This window comes from Tenrec ecaudatus, chromosome 4 (assembly GCF_050624435.1).
Source record: "Tenrec ecaudatus isolate mTenEca1 chromosome 4, mTenEca1.hap1, whole genome shotgun sequence".
NCBI lineage: Eukaryota > Metazoa > Chordata > Mammalia > Afrosoricida > Tenrecidae > Tenrec > Tenrec ecaudatus.
In genome coordinates, this window is record NC_134533.1 from 202,376,193 (window position 1) to 202,397,607 (window position 21,415).

General features: G+C 46.5%; 1 protein-coding gene across 2 annotated transcripts in view; it reads left to right on the forward strand.

Moving 5' to 3' along the window:
* Positions 1–21,415, forward strand: part of DAG1 (dystroglycan 1) — a 59,368-nt gene that overhangs the window by 9,350 nt on the left and 28,603 nt on the right. The window contains exon 2 of one of the 2 annotated variants that reach the window (XM_075547372.1): positions 15,921–16,092. The exons of the other annotated variant lie outside the window; for it this stretch is intronic. The gene's annotated coding sequence lies outside the window, so the exon portion shown is untranslated. The remainder of the gene's footprint in view (positions 1–15,920; positions 16,093–21,415) is intronic. 2 annotated transcript variants of the gene reach the window in all.

Genomic DNA, 21,415 nt, shown 5'->3' on the forward strand with positions numbered 1-21,415 from the left:
AACCAATGCTCACAGCAGACATTCCTTCCTATTTAAATGGAATTATTGTTCCTTTTATAGAAGATTGGAAGGGATATATTTGTTTCAAGGTTTGAAGATTATCTCAGCAATCGTTTTAGGGTTTTGTCCAGCTTCCATGGTTCCAGAAAGGCTGGAGTCCATGAAAATTTGAAATTTCATTCTGCATTCCCGCCCTTTTGATCACAATTTTCTGTAGAATCTTTGATCAAAATGCTCAGTAATGGTAGTCGGGCACTATCTAATTCATTTGGTTTCATGGCAAAGGAGGTGGTTGTTCGCAGGCCATTAGCCACACATCCAGTTTCCTTCTATTCCCACTATTTCCTCTTGCTTCAGGGAGTAAAGAAAGGCCAATTATTGTGCCTTGGTTGGCTGCCTGCTAACTTGTAAGGCCCCAGGCCCCAGGCAATGAAGCAGGACTTTGAACAGAATTATACTTTTATTGAGCTAATTATACTGTAGTCTAAAACACTGCAATTAATTTTATGTACTTGAAATCTTATTCCTTTTTGGTCTGGAATTGACTGCTGGGTCTTCTGTCCTGAGAACACTTCGTTTTCTTAACAGTGACCTTTGGCAAAGAAGGGTGACTAAAAATGGTGTGACCAGGAGACATGAGTGGCATTCCCTGCTTCATGTCAAGTTGGTCAGTGTACTGTTAATTCTGTTTTAGATGTGGGCATTCCTCACTTTCCCATCCTCTGCTCTCCAGGAAGGAGCCTCATACTTGAGCTAACTAAGAGACCCTGAAAGAGAGAGCTGCAAAAGCAAGTTGAGGAGTAATAGGCACTTGGCAAAAGGGTTAGTCACAGAGTATTAAGATACTTATCATTTCCAGATGCCTATCTTGCAAGCGGCAGTCAGGAAATCAAATGAGTTGTATAGGCACATCTGCTGTAAAAGACCTCTTAGGAGTGTTCAGCAGCAAAGAGATCATCCTGAGCACTAAGGTGCCCCTGCCCCAAGCAAAATCTTTTTTTATGCAAAATCAGGGCAATGAAGAAGGAAGACCTGAGAATTGAGGTCATCCTGCTGGGTAAAGGAGAGTATTAGCAATGAAGAGGAAGACCCTGTATGAGGCAGATTGAAACACTGGGTGCAAGAGTACTGGGCTCAGGCCCACCTCCAGCACTGATTGTGAAGACGGGACAGGACACGGTTTTGTTCTGTTGGTCCATGGGGTTGCTGCGCTGGCACCCAACAACAGCAGCAGTGGGGAAAGTTGGTACCAAATGGCATCTATTTAAACCAAGAAATGGACAAATGGGTGCATAAGCAAATGTGGCGAAGAAAGCTGATGGTGCCCGGCTATCAAAAGGTATAACATCTGGGGTCTTGAAGGTAAACAAGCAGCCATCTAGCTTAGAAGCACACCAGCCTGTGCAATCACGAGGTGTCGAAGGGATTGGGTATAAGGCATCATCAGAACAAAAATATCTTACCATAGTGAATGAGGGGGGGAAGTGCAGAGTGGAGACCACTGGGGAGCCTCTTGCAGAGGGGTCTGGGAAGGAGACAAGCCAGTCAAGGTGTGATGTAGCAACTATGAAAAATACAACTTTCCTCTAGTTCCTAAATGCTTCCCCCCTTTCCCCCCTTACTATCATGATCCGAATTCTACCTTGCAAGTCTGGCTGGCTAGACCAGAGTATGTACACTGGTACAGATAGGAATCGGAAACACAAGGAATCCAGGGCAGATAATCCCTTCAGGACCAGTGGTGTGAGATACTGGGAGGGTGGAGGGAGAGTGGGTTGGAAAGAGGGAACCGATTACAAGCATCTACATTGACCTCCTCCCTGTGGGACGGACAACAGAAAAGTGGGTGAAGGGACACGTTGGACAGGGCAAGATTTGACAAAAATAATTTTAAATTATCAAGGGTTCATGAAGGAGGGGAGAGAGGGAAGGGAGGGGAAAATGAGCTGATGCCAGGGGCTTACGTGGAGAGCAAATGTTTTGAGAATGATGAGGGCAATGAATGTACTTTACACAATTGATGTATGTATGGATTGTGATAAGAGTTGTATGAGCTCCTAATAAAATGATTGAAAAAATAAACCAAGAAATGTGCGAGATGCAGGTAGGAAGGAAAGGAAAAATCTCGGACTTCCAGTTTTACTCATTCTTTGACTAGGAAATACCAGCAAATTATACAGATTCAGAAAGTTCAAAGGGATTGTTCATATGAGGAAAGGGACTCTTCCCCCCTGCCCTCTTAGCCCCTGGGACCCTTCCCTAGAAAGCCCACAACCAAGCCCATTGCTGTTTAGTTGGCTCTGACCTATAGCAGTCCCATAGGACAGAGTAGATTTGCTCCTTGGGGTTTCCTAGACTGTAGGTCTTTATGGAAGCTCACTGCCTCCCTTTCTCCCACAGAGGATTTGAACAGCTGTGGGCAGCGCAGTGCTTAACCCCCTGTGCCACCAGGCTTCCTCCCTTCCCTGGTGTCGTGTGTTCTCTGAGTTTAGGTCAGCATGGGAGGGTTTTCCTCAGCATTATAGCCTGAGGTTTGCTCTGTAAATACAGCAAATGTTTCTAGTAGTTCACTAGCTCCTAGTTCTTAAATAGGTTGTTTCTTATTTTGGTTATAATAGGCTTTTTTTTTTTCAAAGAATCTTTTACTTACATTAAATATAAAGCTTTTTACAAAATATAAAGTGAGCCGTGGCCTACAGTTTTGCAGGAGTGCATCCATGAGCGGGCTTCAAAGAGTTCATGGTAAAAATTCCATTCATTTTACTTGTTGAGAAGGGTTAGGTGTCCGATGGACGATCCATTGCGCCACAGAACCCAGTTTCCGTTCATTTTAAATTCAATTTTTCCATGAACTTTTTTAGGCTCCCCTCCCCCCACTGGTGATAATGGCAAGTAAGGCAGATTTGTAGTGATTTCTGTTTTTAAACATTGCTATGTCACACACACAGAGATAGTGGAATTGGAAGGTGTTTCTCTTGTTTGATTTTTGGGCATATTCTGAACATCTCTGTTTTCCCTCTTCTCTGTGATGGGCGCATTCCTAGCAGGCAGTCCAGGGTTGATGGGGTTGTTTCTGAAGATTCCCCAGGCTGCCTGTGGAAGAAGGGAAACCAGTTCTGCCCTGTTGTCATTAACTCCTCTTAATTGGCCTGATTGTTCTCCAGGGCTAGGTTGTTTCTCTACCTAACCTTTGCCAAGGAAATGATGTCATCAGTAATGGAATTCCAAAAAACATTTCCTTTTAATTTGGCAATTAACCAGATCCTAGAGCACTCACTGTTTTCCTGACTTTGATTTCAGTATGGAACACTTCCACAAAACACCTCTCTCTCATCTCTAGCTGTCCTGTGAGCCCTGCTGCCTGGGCCTGGAGGTTAGGCCTGTTTCTGAACTGCCCTAGCCGCAGGGAGCCCTGCCTGCTGGACTTGTTAATGGTGGAGACCAGCCCAGTGAGCAGAGTTGAGCTGGGGGTGGATTCTGCAGGGGTCTTGGGGTGAAATGAAGACGTGCAGAGAACTCTGCTCTATTTCTCCTGAGAGGTTGACTGAAGGGAGTGTCTTTTATATTTTTAGACCTGTGAGCAGTGATGGGAAGGTTGAATTGCCTGAGTGGAGAGATTTGGTAGGAGGAGACTAGAAGAGAAGCTCTTTATTAAAGATCTAAAAATAGAATTCATTAAAGTCACAAATAGATAACAGTAGGATTCCTGTCTCTCTCCCTCTTGCTCTTGGGTTTGTGCTACTGGCTGTTGCTTCTGCTTACCTGGAAAAGATCACAATATTTTGTCAGAAGGGTCAGCACTGTGCTTGTCAGTCTGAAGACGTGCTTTTCCCCTTTTTAAAAGAAGTCTCAAAAGTGACTGGATTCCTTGGCGCACAGGAGAAATTCTTAGCAGGAGAAATTGGTTCTGTTGCTGGTGGAGCCAGTCGAGCTGGCAGGGCCTGTAGGGTCCCCGGTTTCTTAAAGCCCTGGGATTTTCTCTTTTTGTTGGGGACCCCTTGGCAGCTGGCCTGGCCACCAGATATAATCCCGTGGCACCTCAGGTCTCTCCTGATTTATTCAGGGGTTGCTTTTGATTCTGGTGGAAAGGAAAATGGCTGCTCATAATTTCTTCCTCTGTTGCCCCAGGCTGCCTCTGCCCTTTCCCTCAGTGTGAGGGGGTGGAGGAATGTCCTGGCCTCTCCTCTTGCCTCCCGCCAGGGCTTCCTGGGAGAATGGGGCCCATTGTGGGCTGTGGCCTTGGGAGGGCCCTTCCCTTCAGTGTCAGGCCTGGGTGGCCCCTGTGTCCGGTCTGCTGTGGTCCTTTGGCACGGAGGAACTGGTCCAGCAAACCCTTGTCTCCTTACCAGGCTTCTCTGCTGCCCAGGAGCATTTGCAAGGGGGTGGTGCGCACACTTGGTTTGCCTTCCCATCTGCCTTCTGGCTTGATCATGGCTTTGTGAGCACTTTGGGGGACCCCTCTGCAGGCCCGTGCAGCACATCCAAGGTTGTGTTTGCACAACTAGCCTCTCCCCCACCCTGTGAGCGCCTGCCCGGTCACAGGGTGCTAGGAGATTTTCTTATGTTCTGAATCCTATGTTCCAAAAAGTGTAGGGTTAATCTGTTTATGAATGAAATTGGGCTTTAAGTTTTAGTTTTCTTATTTTACTTTGACTGTAACCAATTTTTGAACTGGGTTGAAGATGAGAAATTTCAGATAGAGGAAGCCACAGAGACTTGGCTGTTTAAAAAGTAAATTTGTTCAGGATATGGTACTCCCCCAGAGATTGAGCTACCTTGCCTTGGGACACTTCTCTGGACCCCAGGCTAGTCGTGTTTCTAGGGAAAAAAAGTGAGGGATATGCTTTTTGTTGAGAGGACAGACTGACACCATCACTCTTGCCCTTTCGGGGAGCCAGCCACATTGACCACAGGCTACCCTGCTGTGAAGGGTGAGGTGGCTAGTGGTGGGGAGGTAGAGCGTTCCTGCTGAGGCCCCCTGACCTTGGCCAAGAGCTTTTCTTTTATGAGTTCCACGGGAGGACCTGGCGACTGCTGGGGAATGTGCTCTCTCGAAATCCAGATAGAATACTCCTGGAACTGGTTCTTAATCTTCTGATTGAAACAGGTCATTTTTGGGGGCGTATGATGTTTCAGTCAGTCCAGTTGCTTCCGTGGATATGTCTTGTGTGAAGAACAACTGACACTGGGACTTCTCCCCGCCTCTGTTTGTTTATTCTACTTAACAACAACATACAACAAAACCCAGATCATCCGTTTCATCCTTCTGCCTGAGCAAAGTGTAGATTTCTTTTTCTTCCTCAGGATTGGGAGTGGTGGTTTGTTTTGATCAAGTCCCTGAATAAAGCCTACTTGCTGAGACCACAGTGCAAATGCCAGTGCTTGTTTTAAGGCAGTATTGAATTTTCTAAAGAAAGGCTCTCTCAGTAAGGCCTGGTCATACTGTTGTGGTAATTTAGGTCATGACTTCCCAAGAGGTAAGGTGTGCCCGCTGAAGGCCTTGCTTTTTGGCCAGTCAGGTAATAAGATTTTTGGCACAAGCCAGATAGGACTGGGCAAGGACTGCCCTCCGAAGTTGAATCCTAGGTCTAAGGAAGGAATCTGCTGAGGCACTGAGTCCTCTGTGGTCCTCTGTGGCACCGGACCACTCTGCCTCGGTAAAATGGGGGCAGGTGTCCTACCCATTGGCCACTGAGAGCGAGTGATGGCCCCTATGTAATTGCTACGTTATATTTTTACTACACCTGCCCTTTTTCTTTCTGGTGTCAAGAGTTTGCTAATGAAAAAAACAAAGAAAACCAACCAACCAACCAAACAAACAAACAAAAAGTTTGCTAATGAAAGCTGGGCATATTTCTTAGGTTGAGCGATAGGTTCATTTATGGTTTATAATTCTGTACATAACGGATTGTTTTCTACATGACAAATGTCTTTATTTAAAAACACAAAAAATACACAACTAAACAGCCATGGTATGTCCCTGGAAGTTGCCCTGGCTTGACGGCCTGTGAGCTTTGGAGTGACCCTGTGTCTTGTCAGGGCCAGGCAGTCTGTGGGAGCCTGGCTCGTTCCCTCCCCTCATAAAATAAAATGATTTGACGATCCGGGTTGCTGTGAATAGACAGCATTGTTTAGATTTTCAAAAAGTTTCTTTGACATTTTTGATAGTTGGGGCTTTTTTGTGTGTCAATATGGCACCTGCAAGATGTGGGTGGAGTTTATTAGCCTGTTAATCAGGTCGAGGCCTGATGACCTTACTCTTGGAGGTGCAACCCTTATATATGTGGCTCTCTGGAGGCCGGCCTCTCTGCCCTCCTTGTCGGTCAGCAGTACGCTGCTCAGTCCATCTGTCCTGCCTCCTCACGTGTGCCGGTTCCACCTGTGGATTGATCACATCCTTGTGCCGTGTTGTTCCACGCCACGGTGCTGCTCCACCTGCGGTGTCTGCTGCACCTGCTGCCTCATCCTTCTGCTGCCTGCTTCCTTGGCCTTGGGCTAAAAGGCTGAGTTAGATGGAAAGACCTTCATTGTATTACCTGACCAATGAAAGTGAGTCGAACTGAGTTCTCTAAACTGCTGTGTGGGCTGCTTTGTTCTCTTCCCTTTCACTCATGGCTTCCAAAAGGTATACATAGTTTCATTTCCCCATAAGGCTTCCTGACTGGGTGGGTAACTTATAATTTAGAACTTTGGCACTCTGGCCAACAGATGCCTTGTGAGAGACTTGGAATGTGTGGGTGTTCTCAGTTGCATGTTAGGCAGCTGGAGATTCTCTCTACCTGGAACATGGCATTCTGCAGCTGGATCTCTTCAGAGCAGGAATCTTAAGTGTTTTGTCTTTTAATTGGATGGATTTCTGTGGAGCGTTTAAAGCTTACGCTGTAAAGTTGTCCACCTCCTTGAAGCTGGAACCTACAGGGGGCTTTCCTAGCGCCCTGGGAGCAAACTGAGCCTAGAACATGTGAGCTCTGGGGTGTGAGGAAGATGATGGTGCAGGCACCGGGACTCAGCTTCTGGACAGAGAACACTTGTCCTAAGCACAAAACTGGGTTCTAACCTCCCAGGTGAGAAAGGCCCTGTATTTTATTATGATCCGTGCTGGTGGGCAGCTGAGCTCTGGCCTTCTGGTGGAGGAGGCTCCCACTGATCTCCAGATAGTGGACACATTTAGCTGACCTTTTTTGTAGCAAAATGACTGTGATACTTCTGGAAGGGAGCTGAAAATAAACTTTAAATGCTGGAGGGAAATAGCCTACAGATTGTCCTCAGTCTGGGCGTGGGGCCGTGCCAGGCTCAACAGGCAAGAGGCTGATTAGGATCTCAGGAGAAACAGAAGAAAGACCTGTGTGGAAGCAGGTTCCATTTCTACTGCAGGTTATAATTCCTGCTCCCTCTCCCTCCCTCTGTTTGACCTTGACAGTTTTCGGATTTGGCTCTGGGGTGGGGATTGCAGGACACAGCAGTGTGCACAATTTCTTATCTCAGTTCCATGTTTTTTTAGCTCATATGTTCTGTATGTCTCTTGAGTGCTGGACCTTACAGCCATGAGATTGTGGGTGACTGGATTCAGATGATTTGTATTTTGTAAACACTTTCCCTCTTTTTAGAGTATTTATTTGGGGCCAGATTTTCTCCTAAGTGCTTTATATGCACAAGTTTACAAGGGACTCGGAGAGGGCCTGACTGTCCACACCCAGGTAGCACTGAGTTTGAATGATTTGTTCATCAGGTGGCTTCTGAGTCACCTATCAGGTCTTGGGTGTCACGTGAAGTTGTATGGATGGAGCTAGCAGTGGTTGAGACAGCACAGGCTCCGCCTCACCCTCCAGAAGTGGGAGGAGCGGTGAAGATAGATTTCCTGAGAGTTTTCTGGAAGAGAATGTGCTTTGGAGAGGCCAGAGCCCCACCCCTGGCAAATGTTCTCCTGCAGTCAGTGTACTCCTGAACCCTGAAGGTGGGAGACGTAGACCCTTTTCCAGAGGGTGATGTGGGGAACCAGGGAGAGGATGTTGGAGAAATGGTAATCAGGTATTCCAGGTTATTTTCCAAGCCAAGCTGACATCTGGGCATATACAATTGCATCTGCTACCCGTTGGCCTGTTTTCTGCCCTTAATGTAGAATCTTGGTGATCCTGGCGGAAATTGTGACATCGGGTTCCAGCTCCTAACTGAAGCCCTCAGGTGATATTCAGATATGGGTTGGGTAGTGTTTTGGGGGGGATAATTGGGTGAATTGCTGGAAGAGATGAGCAGGGGAATTAGGGAAGGTGAGTCTTGGAAAGAGGAAGGAAGGGAAAAGATTATGCACATCGAGTAGAGGAATCCTGCTGGGGTTGTTCTGTTAATCCACAAGTCACCTGAGGAAACTGGAGGTGGGGGTTACTGTCTGGGGAACTGGAGGGATGGTGCTAGAGAGCACTGTGGGGCCAGGTCTAAGGATTGGGTGGGGGGGGGCATAGGTCTAGAGTAGTGTTCCACAAACTAGGAGATACTGCTCCCTGACAAAGCAGTGTGTGACCAGGAGGGTAAAAACAGATACTTACGCTTCCTCATGGAGTATGGGCTATAGTACAAAAGTTTTTATTTATTTTTAAAAATCATTTTATTGGGGACTCTTATAGCTCTTATCACAATCCATCCATCCACTGTGTCAAGCACATTAGTACAAAAGTTTTTAATTGCCAGGGGGCACTGAGTAATTTTTTTTTTTTTTTTGGGTCTGAAAAGGGCAGTTGGCCAAGTGAGTTTAGAAATCCATGGTCTAGAGCAGCAATTCTCAACCTTCCTGTGGGTTGCGACCTCTTTGGGGCTGAACGACCCTTTCACAGGGTGGCCTGATTCCTAACAGTAGCAAGCTTACCATGATGAAGTAGCAACACAATAATTTTATGGTAGGGCTCACCACCACATGAGGAACTGTATTAAAGGGTCGTGACTTGCGGAAGGTTGAGAACCACTGGTCTAGAGACTTTGACTAGGCTGAGATGAAGAAAGAAGTTGAGCCAGTTTCTGAAGGAAATGGAGGCAGGGAGGCTGGCCCTGCAAGGCATTGCTGGTGTGCTTTATCACAGGAACATGTTAAAATCCTTCTGTCTGAGCCAGAGAGGAGAATCTGCATGAGAGGGAGTTATGTTGGGATTTTGGGGCATCCAATTAAAAAGAGAAAGGACCACCAAAAAACCTCAAGCCTCCACTTTATCACGGGGAGCCAGTGAGCATGGAACAAAGGAGTCAGGTGGTAATGATACTATCACTCAATAGTGACAACTGACAACGAGACCTCAGCCATGCTGAACCCCAGAAGTTTTATTTTGTTTTCACCTTTAAAATGTGGAGAAACATACACAGCAACACACCAACCAACTCACTGGTTTCTGCATGAACATTAAGTACGTTCTTGGAGTTGTGCAACCATTCTCATCCGCCTCTTTGGAATTGTTCCTTGCCCACTAACTTAGATTTATTGTCCTCTTAAGTGTCCTATCTAGTCTTCCATCTGGGCTTGCTGATGTCACTTTGATCCCATATAGATAACTTTTAAGAGAGCACAGTGCTCAAGGCAGAGAGACATTTTGTCCTAGTTCAGTAAAACTTGTTTGGCTGTAAGATGTCGGGGTATTTTGTTGAAGGTTTAAAAATGGACCTCAGGGCAGTAGTTTCAGAAGTTCTTCCAGCCTCCGTGGATCCAGAAAGTCTCAAGTCTATGAGAAGATGAAATGCTATCCTACATTTCCCCCCTTTTGATCAAGACTCTTCTGTAAAATCTGTGATCAAAATTGAACCCCATATCAAACCATTGAGTTGCATGGTATGTGAATTATATGCCAATAAAACTTAAAAAAATATCTAGCCCCAGAATTTGAGAGAAGTAACCATTTAGTTGCCTAGGGGCCACCCTCAGCAGACTCTCTTTTCCTGGTTGGACTCCTGGGACTCAGCTCCTGCTCCCCAAAGGCGTTTTCTCTTCCTGCAGGTGTTGTTTTACAGTCTCCAGCTTCCTCCAAGGCTTGCTTTATGTTTACTCCACCTTTTTTTTCCATCATTGTACATTAAACGTTTTTAACACTACTAGTAAAAAATAGAACAAAAAAAAATAGAACCAAAATAGAGAAAGCTTGGGGTGGGGAAAGCTGTAGTGATTTATCAGGTTAAGAAATCTGGTTAAGGGGTAACCCCACCAGTGGACCCCCACCATGAGCCCCACCTTTAGCCCAGCCCATTGCTCCCTCTTTCTAAAGGGCCCTTCAACCTGACTTTATGAACTCATTGCCTGTGTTTCACTGTTGTTTTATTTCCCTACTGTACTTTAGTCCTGTCCATTTTGAAAAACGTATCTTTTAAGTCTCTTTCATTTACTTTTCCGTCCTTTACCCCGGTCCCTTGCACTTAGCTGTTGAAGGGTCTGGGCCCTGAGCCTGTGGAGCTTCCTGATCAGGAAGTAGCAAGCTGCCTTTCGAGAGGGCTGTGTTTTTCCTCAGGAGGGCTGTGGGGCCAAGGAGAGGTCAGCCCAGCAGCCTCCTTGGGGCTCTGCAGTCCTTGTCAAACTGCTCTCTCCAAGCACGCCTGTCTTTTTTTTTTTTTTTGCCAATTTAAATACAGCTTCATTTTCAAGGCATTGCGTTTTCCACTTACAGTAACAGTACTAATAGACGCTCATCTTTCTCCCCAAACTCCAGCTCCCTGCCTTCCATGGTCTGCCCAGCAGCTTCTCTTCTCCCTTCTGGCTCTCTCTCTCTCTCTCTCTCTCTCTCTCTCTCTCTCTCTCTCTCTCTCTCTCTCTCTCTCTCTCGTTGGAAGCAGGTTTTCTGAGGGAGAGGAAAGAGGTTATCACCATCTAGGGAAGCATGGAAGCCGCTTTCCATGTAAAATGAAGAGGCCTGATGATGATTTAAGGCGGGCTTGATCTTACGATTATTCTGCCTTCTCTTGAGTTTGGAAGCACTTGGAGGGCTCTCCTGCTTTTCCCTGTAGGGCCCAGCCCCAGCGGTGAGGAAATGGATCTGGGTGAGACAGCAAGAGCAGCCTGAATCAGGTCTTCCCACTGGTCTTGGCCATCAGGCCAGGCGTGCTAGATGAATAGTGGATGTTCTGTGGGCTGTGCTCATGGCCATACCTTCTGGGCTCTAGCTTGGGACAGGAGAGGCAGGCTTCTCAGCTCCCGTGCTGGGACTGTGCTGTCGGTTTGCTGACCAAGTGGGACTTGAGGCAGGCTCAGGCACTTGTCAGGCCCCATCCCATTTGGTGCTGGACTTGGTCCGGAGCCCACATCTGTCTGTCCGGTGTGAGAGATACTTCAGAGAGGCTGTGCTCACCTCAGAGAAGGAGTCACTGCCCCCCCTAATTGACTGTTGTCTTGGGAGTACTATGACAAAGGTCTGCTCTGTCTGTCACTTTGTTGTAGGCACTCTGGGCCCCTGGCCTGAGCACAGGTGAGAGTCACCCCTGAGAGCAGGTGTCATGGGATGTACCAGGCTTTAGGAGGCCATTCCCCGTACGGGGACACTAACAGGTGCTGGTGACACTTTTGTTGGTTGTACTGTTATTACACACGTTTATTTTAGCTCTACTTTTCTCCTTTTATTTGTTATTTCTAGGGGCTGGGTGGGAGAATGATGACCAGGGCTTGTGGGAGCCCATGGCTAGAAGCTGGAAGGATTGGGGTCCAGGTCTAGCAGACACCACCCACCACCTGCAACCCCTCATTCCTGGGACCTCCCCTTCCTCCCTGCATGTTTCTGGAAATATAGGATGCACGGAATAACTGTAGAGCCCCTCCCTGCCCCTGGAGTGGGGCTGTGCCCTGGGCTTGGCGCCATTGGACTTTGGCTTCAGGGACCAGCGCTCCCAGGTCCTGGGAGAAGTGGTGTGCACATTGCTTTGTGTAGGCCAGCTCTCATGTTCTTCTTTTGAACCCAGATTTGCTGAGGATTGTTCTTTAGGGAAAAGAACGTAAGGAATTCCAGAGTCTGGGGGGTGTGGGAAGAGCTGGAGGGACTGGCTGCTGGGCACTGCTTGGGAGCCGCCTGTGGGAGTGCATGGTGGGCTGCCAGTGGGCAGATCTGGGCGGTAAGGGCAGGATTGAGTCTCCTGGGTGAGAGCCTCAGCCCACTGCATTTGGAAGTGGAATTATTTAGAATGTGATGAGGTCAGGATCAAATTCTTGTGAAGGGGAAGTTAGAGGCTGTGTTTTCTTGCATGGGCTCTCTGGTGTTTTTCAGGGCTTGTGGTTGATCCAGCAGCAAGGACTGTGAAGCAAATCCATGCCACCACATTGAGTGCTGGGATGGCAGGCAGGCCTGCTCAAAATCATCCCAGACCGGAGACTATTTTCTAATTTTTCAGGCTTTGAAAACCAACTCTTGAATAGGTAAAGCTGTTTCTCCAAATCTTTTGTCATGAAAGCAGTGGTTAAAAAATGTTTTTTAAAGTTACTCTTTTAAAAATTGAAGCATCTTTATATACAGTGCATAAATCATAAATATATAGCATAATATAGTTTTACCTATGTAAAAGATCAAGATACAGAACATTTCTGGAAGCTTCCATTGTGCCCCTTTCTAATCAGGTAACTACTCCTTCAACTTCTGTCACTGCAGCTTAGTTTAATTGATCTTGACCTTCATGTAAGTGGAATCACAAGAGTATGCCTGTATTTCTTTGTGTTGCCGAACATTCTATGAAATTTACCTGTGTGGTTCTGTACACTGTTTTATTTTGTTGCTATGTAGTATTCTACAATTCATTGCTTTTTCTCTTGGTGGACCCTAAAGATGGTGTATGTAGGTGTGTGTGGGTCACATCTGACCTCTAACTTCACGAGGGGCCAGGAGAATCAACATCAGCTCAAGGCTGACTCCTATCATCAGGTAGATGTAAGACATGCCTCTGCCTTCCAAACATCTTACCAGTATTGACACCTTCTTGCCCTTTACTTCTCTTAAGGATTCACTAACCTATTGCTTTGTTTACACAGAACTCACAGATCATACTCATGATTATGTAGTTTATTAGGGAAGAATAATAGGCTGTACATCAGCATCAGAGAGGCACAGAATACAGGGTTTGGTCAGGATGGCCTCCTCATCTGTGTCTGTGGGAAGGCTTCTTGCCGGTACTCAACCTCTCCTCTACATGGCACCTGGTCTATCTGTGTTTGAGCAATGTTAGAAAACTTTTTTTAGCATTGCTGAAGAATGACCAAAATGCACTCCAGTCTGCCAATAGCCTTGGCCTGAAGGTTTCAGCTCTAGTTCCATGGGTCAGCAAACCTAGCTCTTCATTTAAATGCCTGGAAACCAGTCTCCCAGTGAGCCTCCCTCCCACCAGGAGGCACTGAGCATTCTTGCCCTGTGGACTGTGGAGCCCACTGCTCTGGCTCACTGCCGCCTCTTCTCTGCTACTGTTCTCCGTCCCAGCTCTCTTGTCTCCTGGTTAAGGTGGGGTTCAGTAGGCATGGATGGGGTCCAAATGACTTGCTCTGCTCTTGGCTCTTCTTTCTTGATGGTAGGGAGATCCCACCTCCCACCCCCTTTCCACTTCTGAGATGGCTCAGTTAAAACTGAGGGGGATAGCAAAACTGACCACTCTCCACATTAGAGCTTCACATGCCTTTATTTACACGACCCCACCCTACCTGTGTACCATGTACCTTATTTAGATTATAAGCCAGCTAGCCAATCCCCCTCAGGTGGACCCAAAACGCCTCATATTTGCATGTGGTCCACTTGAGGGTAGTTGCAGAGGCTGGCTAGAAGAGTCCTGTCAAGTAATTTCCCACACCACATGGGCATTTGATTCTCCCGCCTCTCAGTTGTTGGCCATCATGAATAATACTACTGTGAATATCTTGTGTACTTACTCAGTTCACCCAACTGTGAATTGTTGAGTGTTATTTGATGTTTCAATTATTGGGGATTTTGTTTATATGCCTTTTGTATTATATTTTTGAATTTCTTCTTATGGGGGATTTGAAGTCCACTGACAGACCGAATGTGTACATGTTCCCATGCCCCCATCCCCAGCACCCATCAGTAATTTCCATTCCTGCCCCATTCACACTTCAGCCATTTCCCCATCTTCCATGATTTTGAAGCAAATCTCAGCCATTTCATCTACCCGTGTTTTCGTGTACGCGTTTAAAGGTTAAACCACCACATCTGCTGAAGGTCTTCATGTGCCTTCTCTCTGGCAGTGCTGTTCTTTCCAGGAGGTCCATATCATTGTCCCAGTGGGGCATCGTGGCTCTTAGTTTCTGACAGTCAGACAGGTCACCTGTCACTTGGTTTTTCTAAGCAAGCAGCCTTTGGATCAGAAACCAGGACTTTGTAGAGTTGGGAGCTCAATCTGGGACATGGAAAGTCAGTTGCTGCGTGGGCATCAGTTTCCTGTTGGGCTGATCTGAGAGAAAGATGAGAGATGGGTACTTCCTCTGCGTGGAGGCACATGACTGGTTTGGGGCCGACGGCTCTTTCCCCAGTGCACCAAGAACATGCCAAGGACGGCCTTCGGGACAGCTGAACTCCATCCAGCATTCCTCTCAGAGAATTGCCTCTCACTTGAGATGGAGACAGTAGGTACCAGACAGGTTTTTAAACCAATGGGTATAAAGATTTAGAAAAGGGGTAGTGTTTCTTACAGTAGTAAACTTGTGGCACAGAGATTAGGACTTGTGTCTGTGTTCCCACGGCTCTGAGTCCTGACCTCTCCTGGGGCTGGTCCAGAAGCCTGGCTCAGAGGAGACGGCACGGGGAGTGGCAAAAGGAGTGAAGAGAGTACCGTAGATAACCCCATTCATTATTTGGCATAATTAGTCTGTAAATTATTGAAAGCAAGATTTTCTTCTCAGTCAAGTTTGACTAGAAAAACCTAGCACCATGCTTTGATTCCTTAGTCTGCCCCACGCTCTCCCCCCTCTGTTTTATGTTGGCTATTGAGTGCCATTACTCCCTGCATTAATTTATGACACATGCTGCCCTTCGTGCTTGTTAATCAAGCCATCCAGGACAGGCAAATTGTTATCTTGTGCTGTGTCAACCTGACCTACGTTCCTTCCTCTTCCCTCGAATGTTATTAACAAGAGAATGCAGTAATCATTCAGTATTGGGGAAAGTAAGGGAAAGGTCCCTCATATCCTTGGGTGAGTGTAAACTGGAGGACAGTGTGCCAGGATCTGTCAGTTCCACGTCCAGGACTTTAGTCCTCAAATTTGCCCCAGGAGAAGGTATGGTGAGTGAGTGTCAACAATTTGCATGGGACACTCAGATCCTTTACTGGGACCCACACACACAGCAGGACCGGGGTGCCGAGGAGGCCACCTTACACTGACGCTGAGGTCTCCCAGTTCTGGTAAGTTGTTTTTAAAAGGGTAGCGGTTATGAAGTATGTGATTCCAGTAGAATTAAAAAAATAAACAGATACACTTGTTTGTGTGTTTAGAGATAACTTCTAGTGTGTCATTTGTAGAGAGCCAATGAAGCCGCTGAGTTTGCTGTCTTGCAGGCCTGGGAAGGAGACCTTCGCCCTTCACTTGTGCCCTATCACCCCGTTTGAGTTCGCTTTACCTCTGCCTGGATTACTGTATTGCTTTAAGTCAGAAGGGGAGGACCAGGCAGTTGGCGGCACCATCTAAATTCCCGAGAGTGGGAATCTGATCCTGGGAACCCTGGGTGCAACCTGTTGTTCCTTCTGACTCTGGACTTGGTGATGTCTAGGTTTTTTCCTCTAGGGGGAAGTCTCCTGGGAAGGGAAGACAAAACTATTTTTAATCTTACGCAAACAAAGCCCAACATAGTAATTTCAGGCCCCGGTGTGACATTTTCTTCCATTAAAACTCAGGTCACTTGATAAACAAAGTCCTTTATTTGTGTTAGTGGCACTTCCGAAAGAACGTCCTTTTGACAGTGCCCTCGTTTTCCTTGCAGACTTGGAGAACTTGGGAGTCTACTGAGATATTCCAGGAGACTTCAAAAAGTTCATGGGAAAATTGCATTGTCTTTCAACCCCGTTTTTCCCCCTCAAACCATTTGAATCGTGCAGTGTGGGGAGTTGTTTCTGGACCCTGGAATCCCAGTGCACAAAGTGCTGGGCTGTGAGGTGAGTGGTGGCATTCGGGGAACTTGGGCTGTAACAGTTTATAGAACACATCTCCGGACTTCTTTGCGTCACAGCTCCTGGTAAATTATTCCCAGATTCTTGTCCCATGTTTTCCGCTTGACACATTTTTCTCCATCTCACTTGGCACATGTGTGTGTGTGTATACAGTATATTCTTTTAAACTTTTTATTATGAATTAGGGGAACGTTTACAGAGCAGATAATCAGTTTCACATCCCAGTACATACACATTTTGTTTCAATCAGTCCATTGCAATCCCTTCAGTGTGCTGTGTATTATTTCACTTTTCCCTGTGTCCTGCTTCCACACCTCCTCCTTTCCTAACCCTCTGAACTTTGCTGTTGCCCTTGATCTTAAACGGTTGGTTAATCTACCACCATGGTGAGTTTATCCCAGACCTGGAGGGCAACTGAGGGCCGCTGACCCATCAGCCTGGTGTTAACATTTTGAGTTTTGTTACATAGCATCTTTTTGTAGAGAGCGAAGGACACCATCGCGTTCGAGAAGTAGAGTCAGGGAGAGTGAGGGAAACCTTCAGGGAGCTGGATTGGCAAGTAGCCACAACGGGGGACTGAGCATACTAATGATGGCTAGTGAAGAAGGACTGGGCAGTGTTTCATTTGGTTACACATGAGGTTGCCATGAGTCGGAGCCAGGTTGACAGCATATTGGGGCTTTTTATTGTGATACAAATTTATATTTATTAGAAAAATGTCAACTCAAATGCATATTACCTAGATTTACTATTTGTTTGCATTTTACCTTATATCTCTGTTACATTCTCTCTCCTGTACATTTTCTTTTTCTGAGCCAGCTGTGAGTAATTGGTAGATATTACGCCTCTTTACTCCTAAATTTAAAGTTTCCAATTCCCCAAGATTAAGGACCTTTTCTTATAACCACAGGAAACCAGAAACCATTGAGTCAATTCTGACTCACATTGAGCCCATGTGTGTCAGAGTACTAGGACTATGCTCTAGGGCTCTTTTTAATTGTGAAAAATATACAATAAGACATTTACCAACTCAACAATTTCTATATGTATAATTCAGTGGTATTGATTCAATTTTTCTTATCATGCAGCCATTATCACTGTTGTTTTTCAAGTGATTCCATCACGATTAGCATAAACTCAGTGCCCCCTAAGCACAAACCCCTTCCCCTCTCCCTTTCAGCTCTGGTAACCCCAAATCCTCTCTAGTTGCTACATTTTTTTAGTGTTTCAAATATGCCATCTTTGTCCGTTTGGGAGGCAGCACACCTTCTTCAGGCCATGAAGCAGGATTTCACTTCTCTTCTGGCTGAGCTGTCTTCCGTTATGGACACGGCAGTTTGTGTATCGTTCCTCTGTTCATGGACTTGCAGGTTTGTTTTCCACCTTCGGCTCTTGTGAGCAGCGCTACAGCCCGTGCCCAGGCACACGCTTCTCTTTGTGTCCCAGAGGGTCTGAATGGTCAGAAGCAGCGTGCTGGGCCTTTCTTCTGGTGGCCTCAAAGCAGTAACTTTTTAGTGAGTAGTGGGGTGTGTTCACTACTTACACCACCCAGTGACTATATACAGTTAATCAAATCAGAAGTTTTAACAGTGATAGAATAATATAATCCAAAGCTTATTTCAAACTCCCTCCATTGCTCCTTTAGTGCTAGGGTTAGCCCCACATAAGAATGTGGAACAGCGGTTCTCAACCTTCCTCAGGCCGCAACCCTTTCATACAGTTCCTCATGTGGTGGTGACCCCCCAACCATAACATTATTTTCGTTGCTACTTCATCACTGTCATTTTACTACTGTTGTGAATTGGGCAACCCCTGTGAAAGGGTTGTTCGACCCCCAAGGGGGTTGCGACCCACAGGTTGAGCACCGCTGAGTAGAAGATGCTGGCTTAATCCAATGATTGGCTTGGGTTAAGGAGGCGTTTGGCAGTTTTTTTCCATTGCAAACTTGTTTTTCATTTGTAATTAATAGTGGTTATGGAGTGACACTTGAGTCTGTAAATATCCTGTTTCTCATCAAACGTTCACCATCCAGTGATGCTTCTCCAAGTTCATCAGTCCTTCTGTATTCATTAGCTTACTGTATGGAAGAGCTTTTGTTTCTTCCTTGGCTTATTTATATTAGCATAATTGATAACTTAGGCAGTGTTGTTTAGTCCATTCTCGTCATTGTTCATTTTGATCCTAGCTCGTCCTGAGCTTGGCCAGTGGAACCCCGTCAGGCTGGTTACTGTATCTTTCAACATGCCAGTGTTGTCCTCTGAGTGCTCTTGACCTCGCGGTACAATAAACATACCCCAGCCTCCCTGCCCCAGCCTGGCACCTGCTTTTACAAGGCCGGTCCCTTTTGGTTGGTTTGGCATTTAGAGGCCAAGATGTGAGTCCATGGCACATAATTTTTATTTACTAAAAATCTTTGGAAATACAATCTGGTTTGTATTTGATTACTTGTGTTACAAATGCATGAAAGACTGTGTATCCATATCCTAATTTTTAATTTTAATTGGAGCAAGTGTACACATGATATTAGCATAAGGTGACCAGACATCCCGCTTTTGGCGGGACAGTCCCAATTTTGAACAATTTTCCCCACGTCCTGCGGCATTTTAAAAAAAGTCCCGAATTTTGGAAAGAATGCACGACAAGCTATGGAACACGGTTTTCAGCTGCCATGTGGCTATTTTGCCAGGATATGAGTTTTATCAGTGGTGTCCCGCTTTACCAACATTAAAATCTGGTCACCTTATATTAGCAGATTAAGATAGACCTGAGCACACAGGAGTGAATGAAGGGGGAGGAAGAGAGAGTGGAGCACATCCCGGCCCACCAAGCCTTGAGGATGATATCCTGCTCAGAGCAGCCAATGCACAGAGAGCACCATATGGCCAGCCCCACTATGAGACACAGCATCCCTCACTGACTCATAGCCCTATGGGGGACAACACTGGAGATATGATGCGGGAATTACGCCCAATCTGACCTCACCACACCGAGGGAAAACACAAAGAATGTGCAAGGGGAGCAGAGCAAGGAAGTCCTGAGGAAGTATTAAAAATAGACTTTGGGGCCAGGGCTTGGCACCCCATCAGACTCAACTGGAAAACACTTCTAAAGGTTAGCAGACCCTGAACTATTTACATACTTTGCTCTTTTTTTGTTACTGCTTTTTCTTTTGTTGTTTTGTTTTGGTCTGTCTTGTTTTTGTGCATAGTATTATCTCTGCAGGTCTGTCTATATAAGATAGGCGTTTAAAGCCTCTGGAGGAGTAAACAACAGACTTACGGTTCCGGGGGACATAGGAGAGGGGAGGTAGAGAAAAGGAAATGGGTGTTAACAAACCCAGGGACAAGGGATCAACAAGTGATCGAAAATCAATGGTGAGGAGGGTGTAGGAGTCCTGGTATGGCCTGATCAAGAGCAGTGTAACCGAGAGGAATTACTGAAACCCAAATGAAGACTGAACATGATAGTGGGACAAGAGGAAATAGAGGAAAAGGAAATAGGGGAAAGAGCTAGGAGGCAAAGGGCATTTATAGAAGTCTAAATACAGGCATGTACACATACACATATGTGACGATGGAGAAATAGATCTATGGTTTAGTTTATAGGTATCAGTTATAGGTTTAGTATTAAGGTATCAGAAGGACATTGGGCCTCCACTCAAGTACTCCCTCAATGCAAGAATACTTTGTTCTATTAAACTGGCATTCTTTCCGACACAATCGCTGAAGACAAAGCGGGTGAATAAGCAAATGTGGTTAAGAAAGCTGATGGTTTCCGGCTATCAAAAGATATAGCGTCTGGGGTCTTTTTTTTTTTTTTTTTAGGATTATGGTTAGGGTTAGGGGATAGGGGTAAGGGGTTAGGGTTAGGGGTTAGGGTTAGGGGTTAGGGTTAGGGTTTGGGTTCGCGTCTGGGGTCTTAAAGGCATGAAGAGGAGAGGGGAAGGGAGCCAGTGTGTGTGGAGTGCCTGAGAAGCCCAGAGTTGCCTTGGGAGACCTGAGTGCACAGGAAATTTAGCAGGTGACCCAGTGGGCTGTTCATGTCCCATCTTTTGGGTGCTTTAGCCTGGTAAAGTATTGGACTTGATTCACAGGCAGTCGTTACGAGCTGCCCAGAGCGCAGGAGCCATGTGATAGCAGTTGTGGCTTGGGCGAGTTAAACCAGAGCCTGCCCCTTATTGCGTGTGGATCTCTCTTCCTCAGTCTTAGGGGAGACATGAGCCGTTCAGTAGGGCTGTTGTACTGAACTGAGGTCACATGCATTCAGGACACGACACTTCTGGTTCTGGCTGTGAGTGTCGGATAGACATAGTCATGGAGAAAGTCCGTCTCTGTGGAGTGCAAGGTCTGTGCAGGGGCTCGGCGGAGAGGGCTTTTGTTTACCCTGATGGCCCTGTCAGGTGGGTGACATCCCACTGATGCGAAAACAAGGGTTAGTTAGTCCTGTGGCGGTCCTTGAAGGATGGGACCCTGGAGCCCAACTTCAGGGACCTGAACTCATGCCGAGTCAGGGCAGAGCCAGGCACTGCTGCAACCACTGGACACTGAGGAGGGCTGGAGGCAGGAGGTAGAACAGAGCCCAGATCACAGCTTACTGCTTCCACAGAGCACTTGGCTGCTGCCTTGCTGGGGAGATGTATTTGGGGAGGGGGCTAGAACATCCAGGAGAAACTCAGAAGAGGATTTGGACTTTTGGATTTGAGGCTCAGTTGTGGATCTCTGTGTAGGAAACCGTCCCCACGTGAAGATTGGTCAAGTGTGCAGGACTGTGAGTGAGTTCTTACATTTTGGAGCCTCTCCCCTTGGCTGCACCAGGTCTTGGCTCCTCGAGTACCTGCAGACCTGTGGTCTGCTCCTGGGACCTCAGTGTCTGTATTCCACGTCTGCTTCCGAGCTGCTGCATCTCTAGAGCAGGCTTTACAGCTGCTTGAGGGTTGGTGCCCAGACATCCGCTCTCCTCATCCCTCACTGAGTTGATTCTGATGTGCAACCAGGCTTGAGCGCCACGGGCAGATAGACTAGTGCAGGAAGTGGAGGCCATGCTCTGAGCGTTGGCTTCTTCATTGGTGCTGATCCATGCGCTTCTCCCCCCTGCCCAGGCCCTGCTCTCCCATCTCCCATGGAGATCCAGGTCCTGATCCACGATCCAAAAGAATTCGACCCTGTTTGAGTCCCCAGGGAACCTCAAGTCTTCTAGGCAGCATTTTTATTGAGAACCCAGAGAGACTTACACAATCTCCTTCAGGACTTTAATCTTCTAAATAATTGTAGTGTTCTTCATTTGTGAAGAGATTGAAGCAATGATAAAA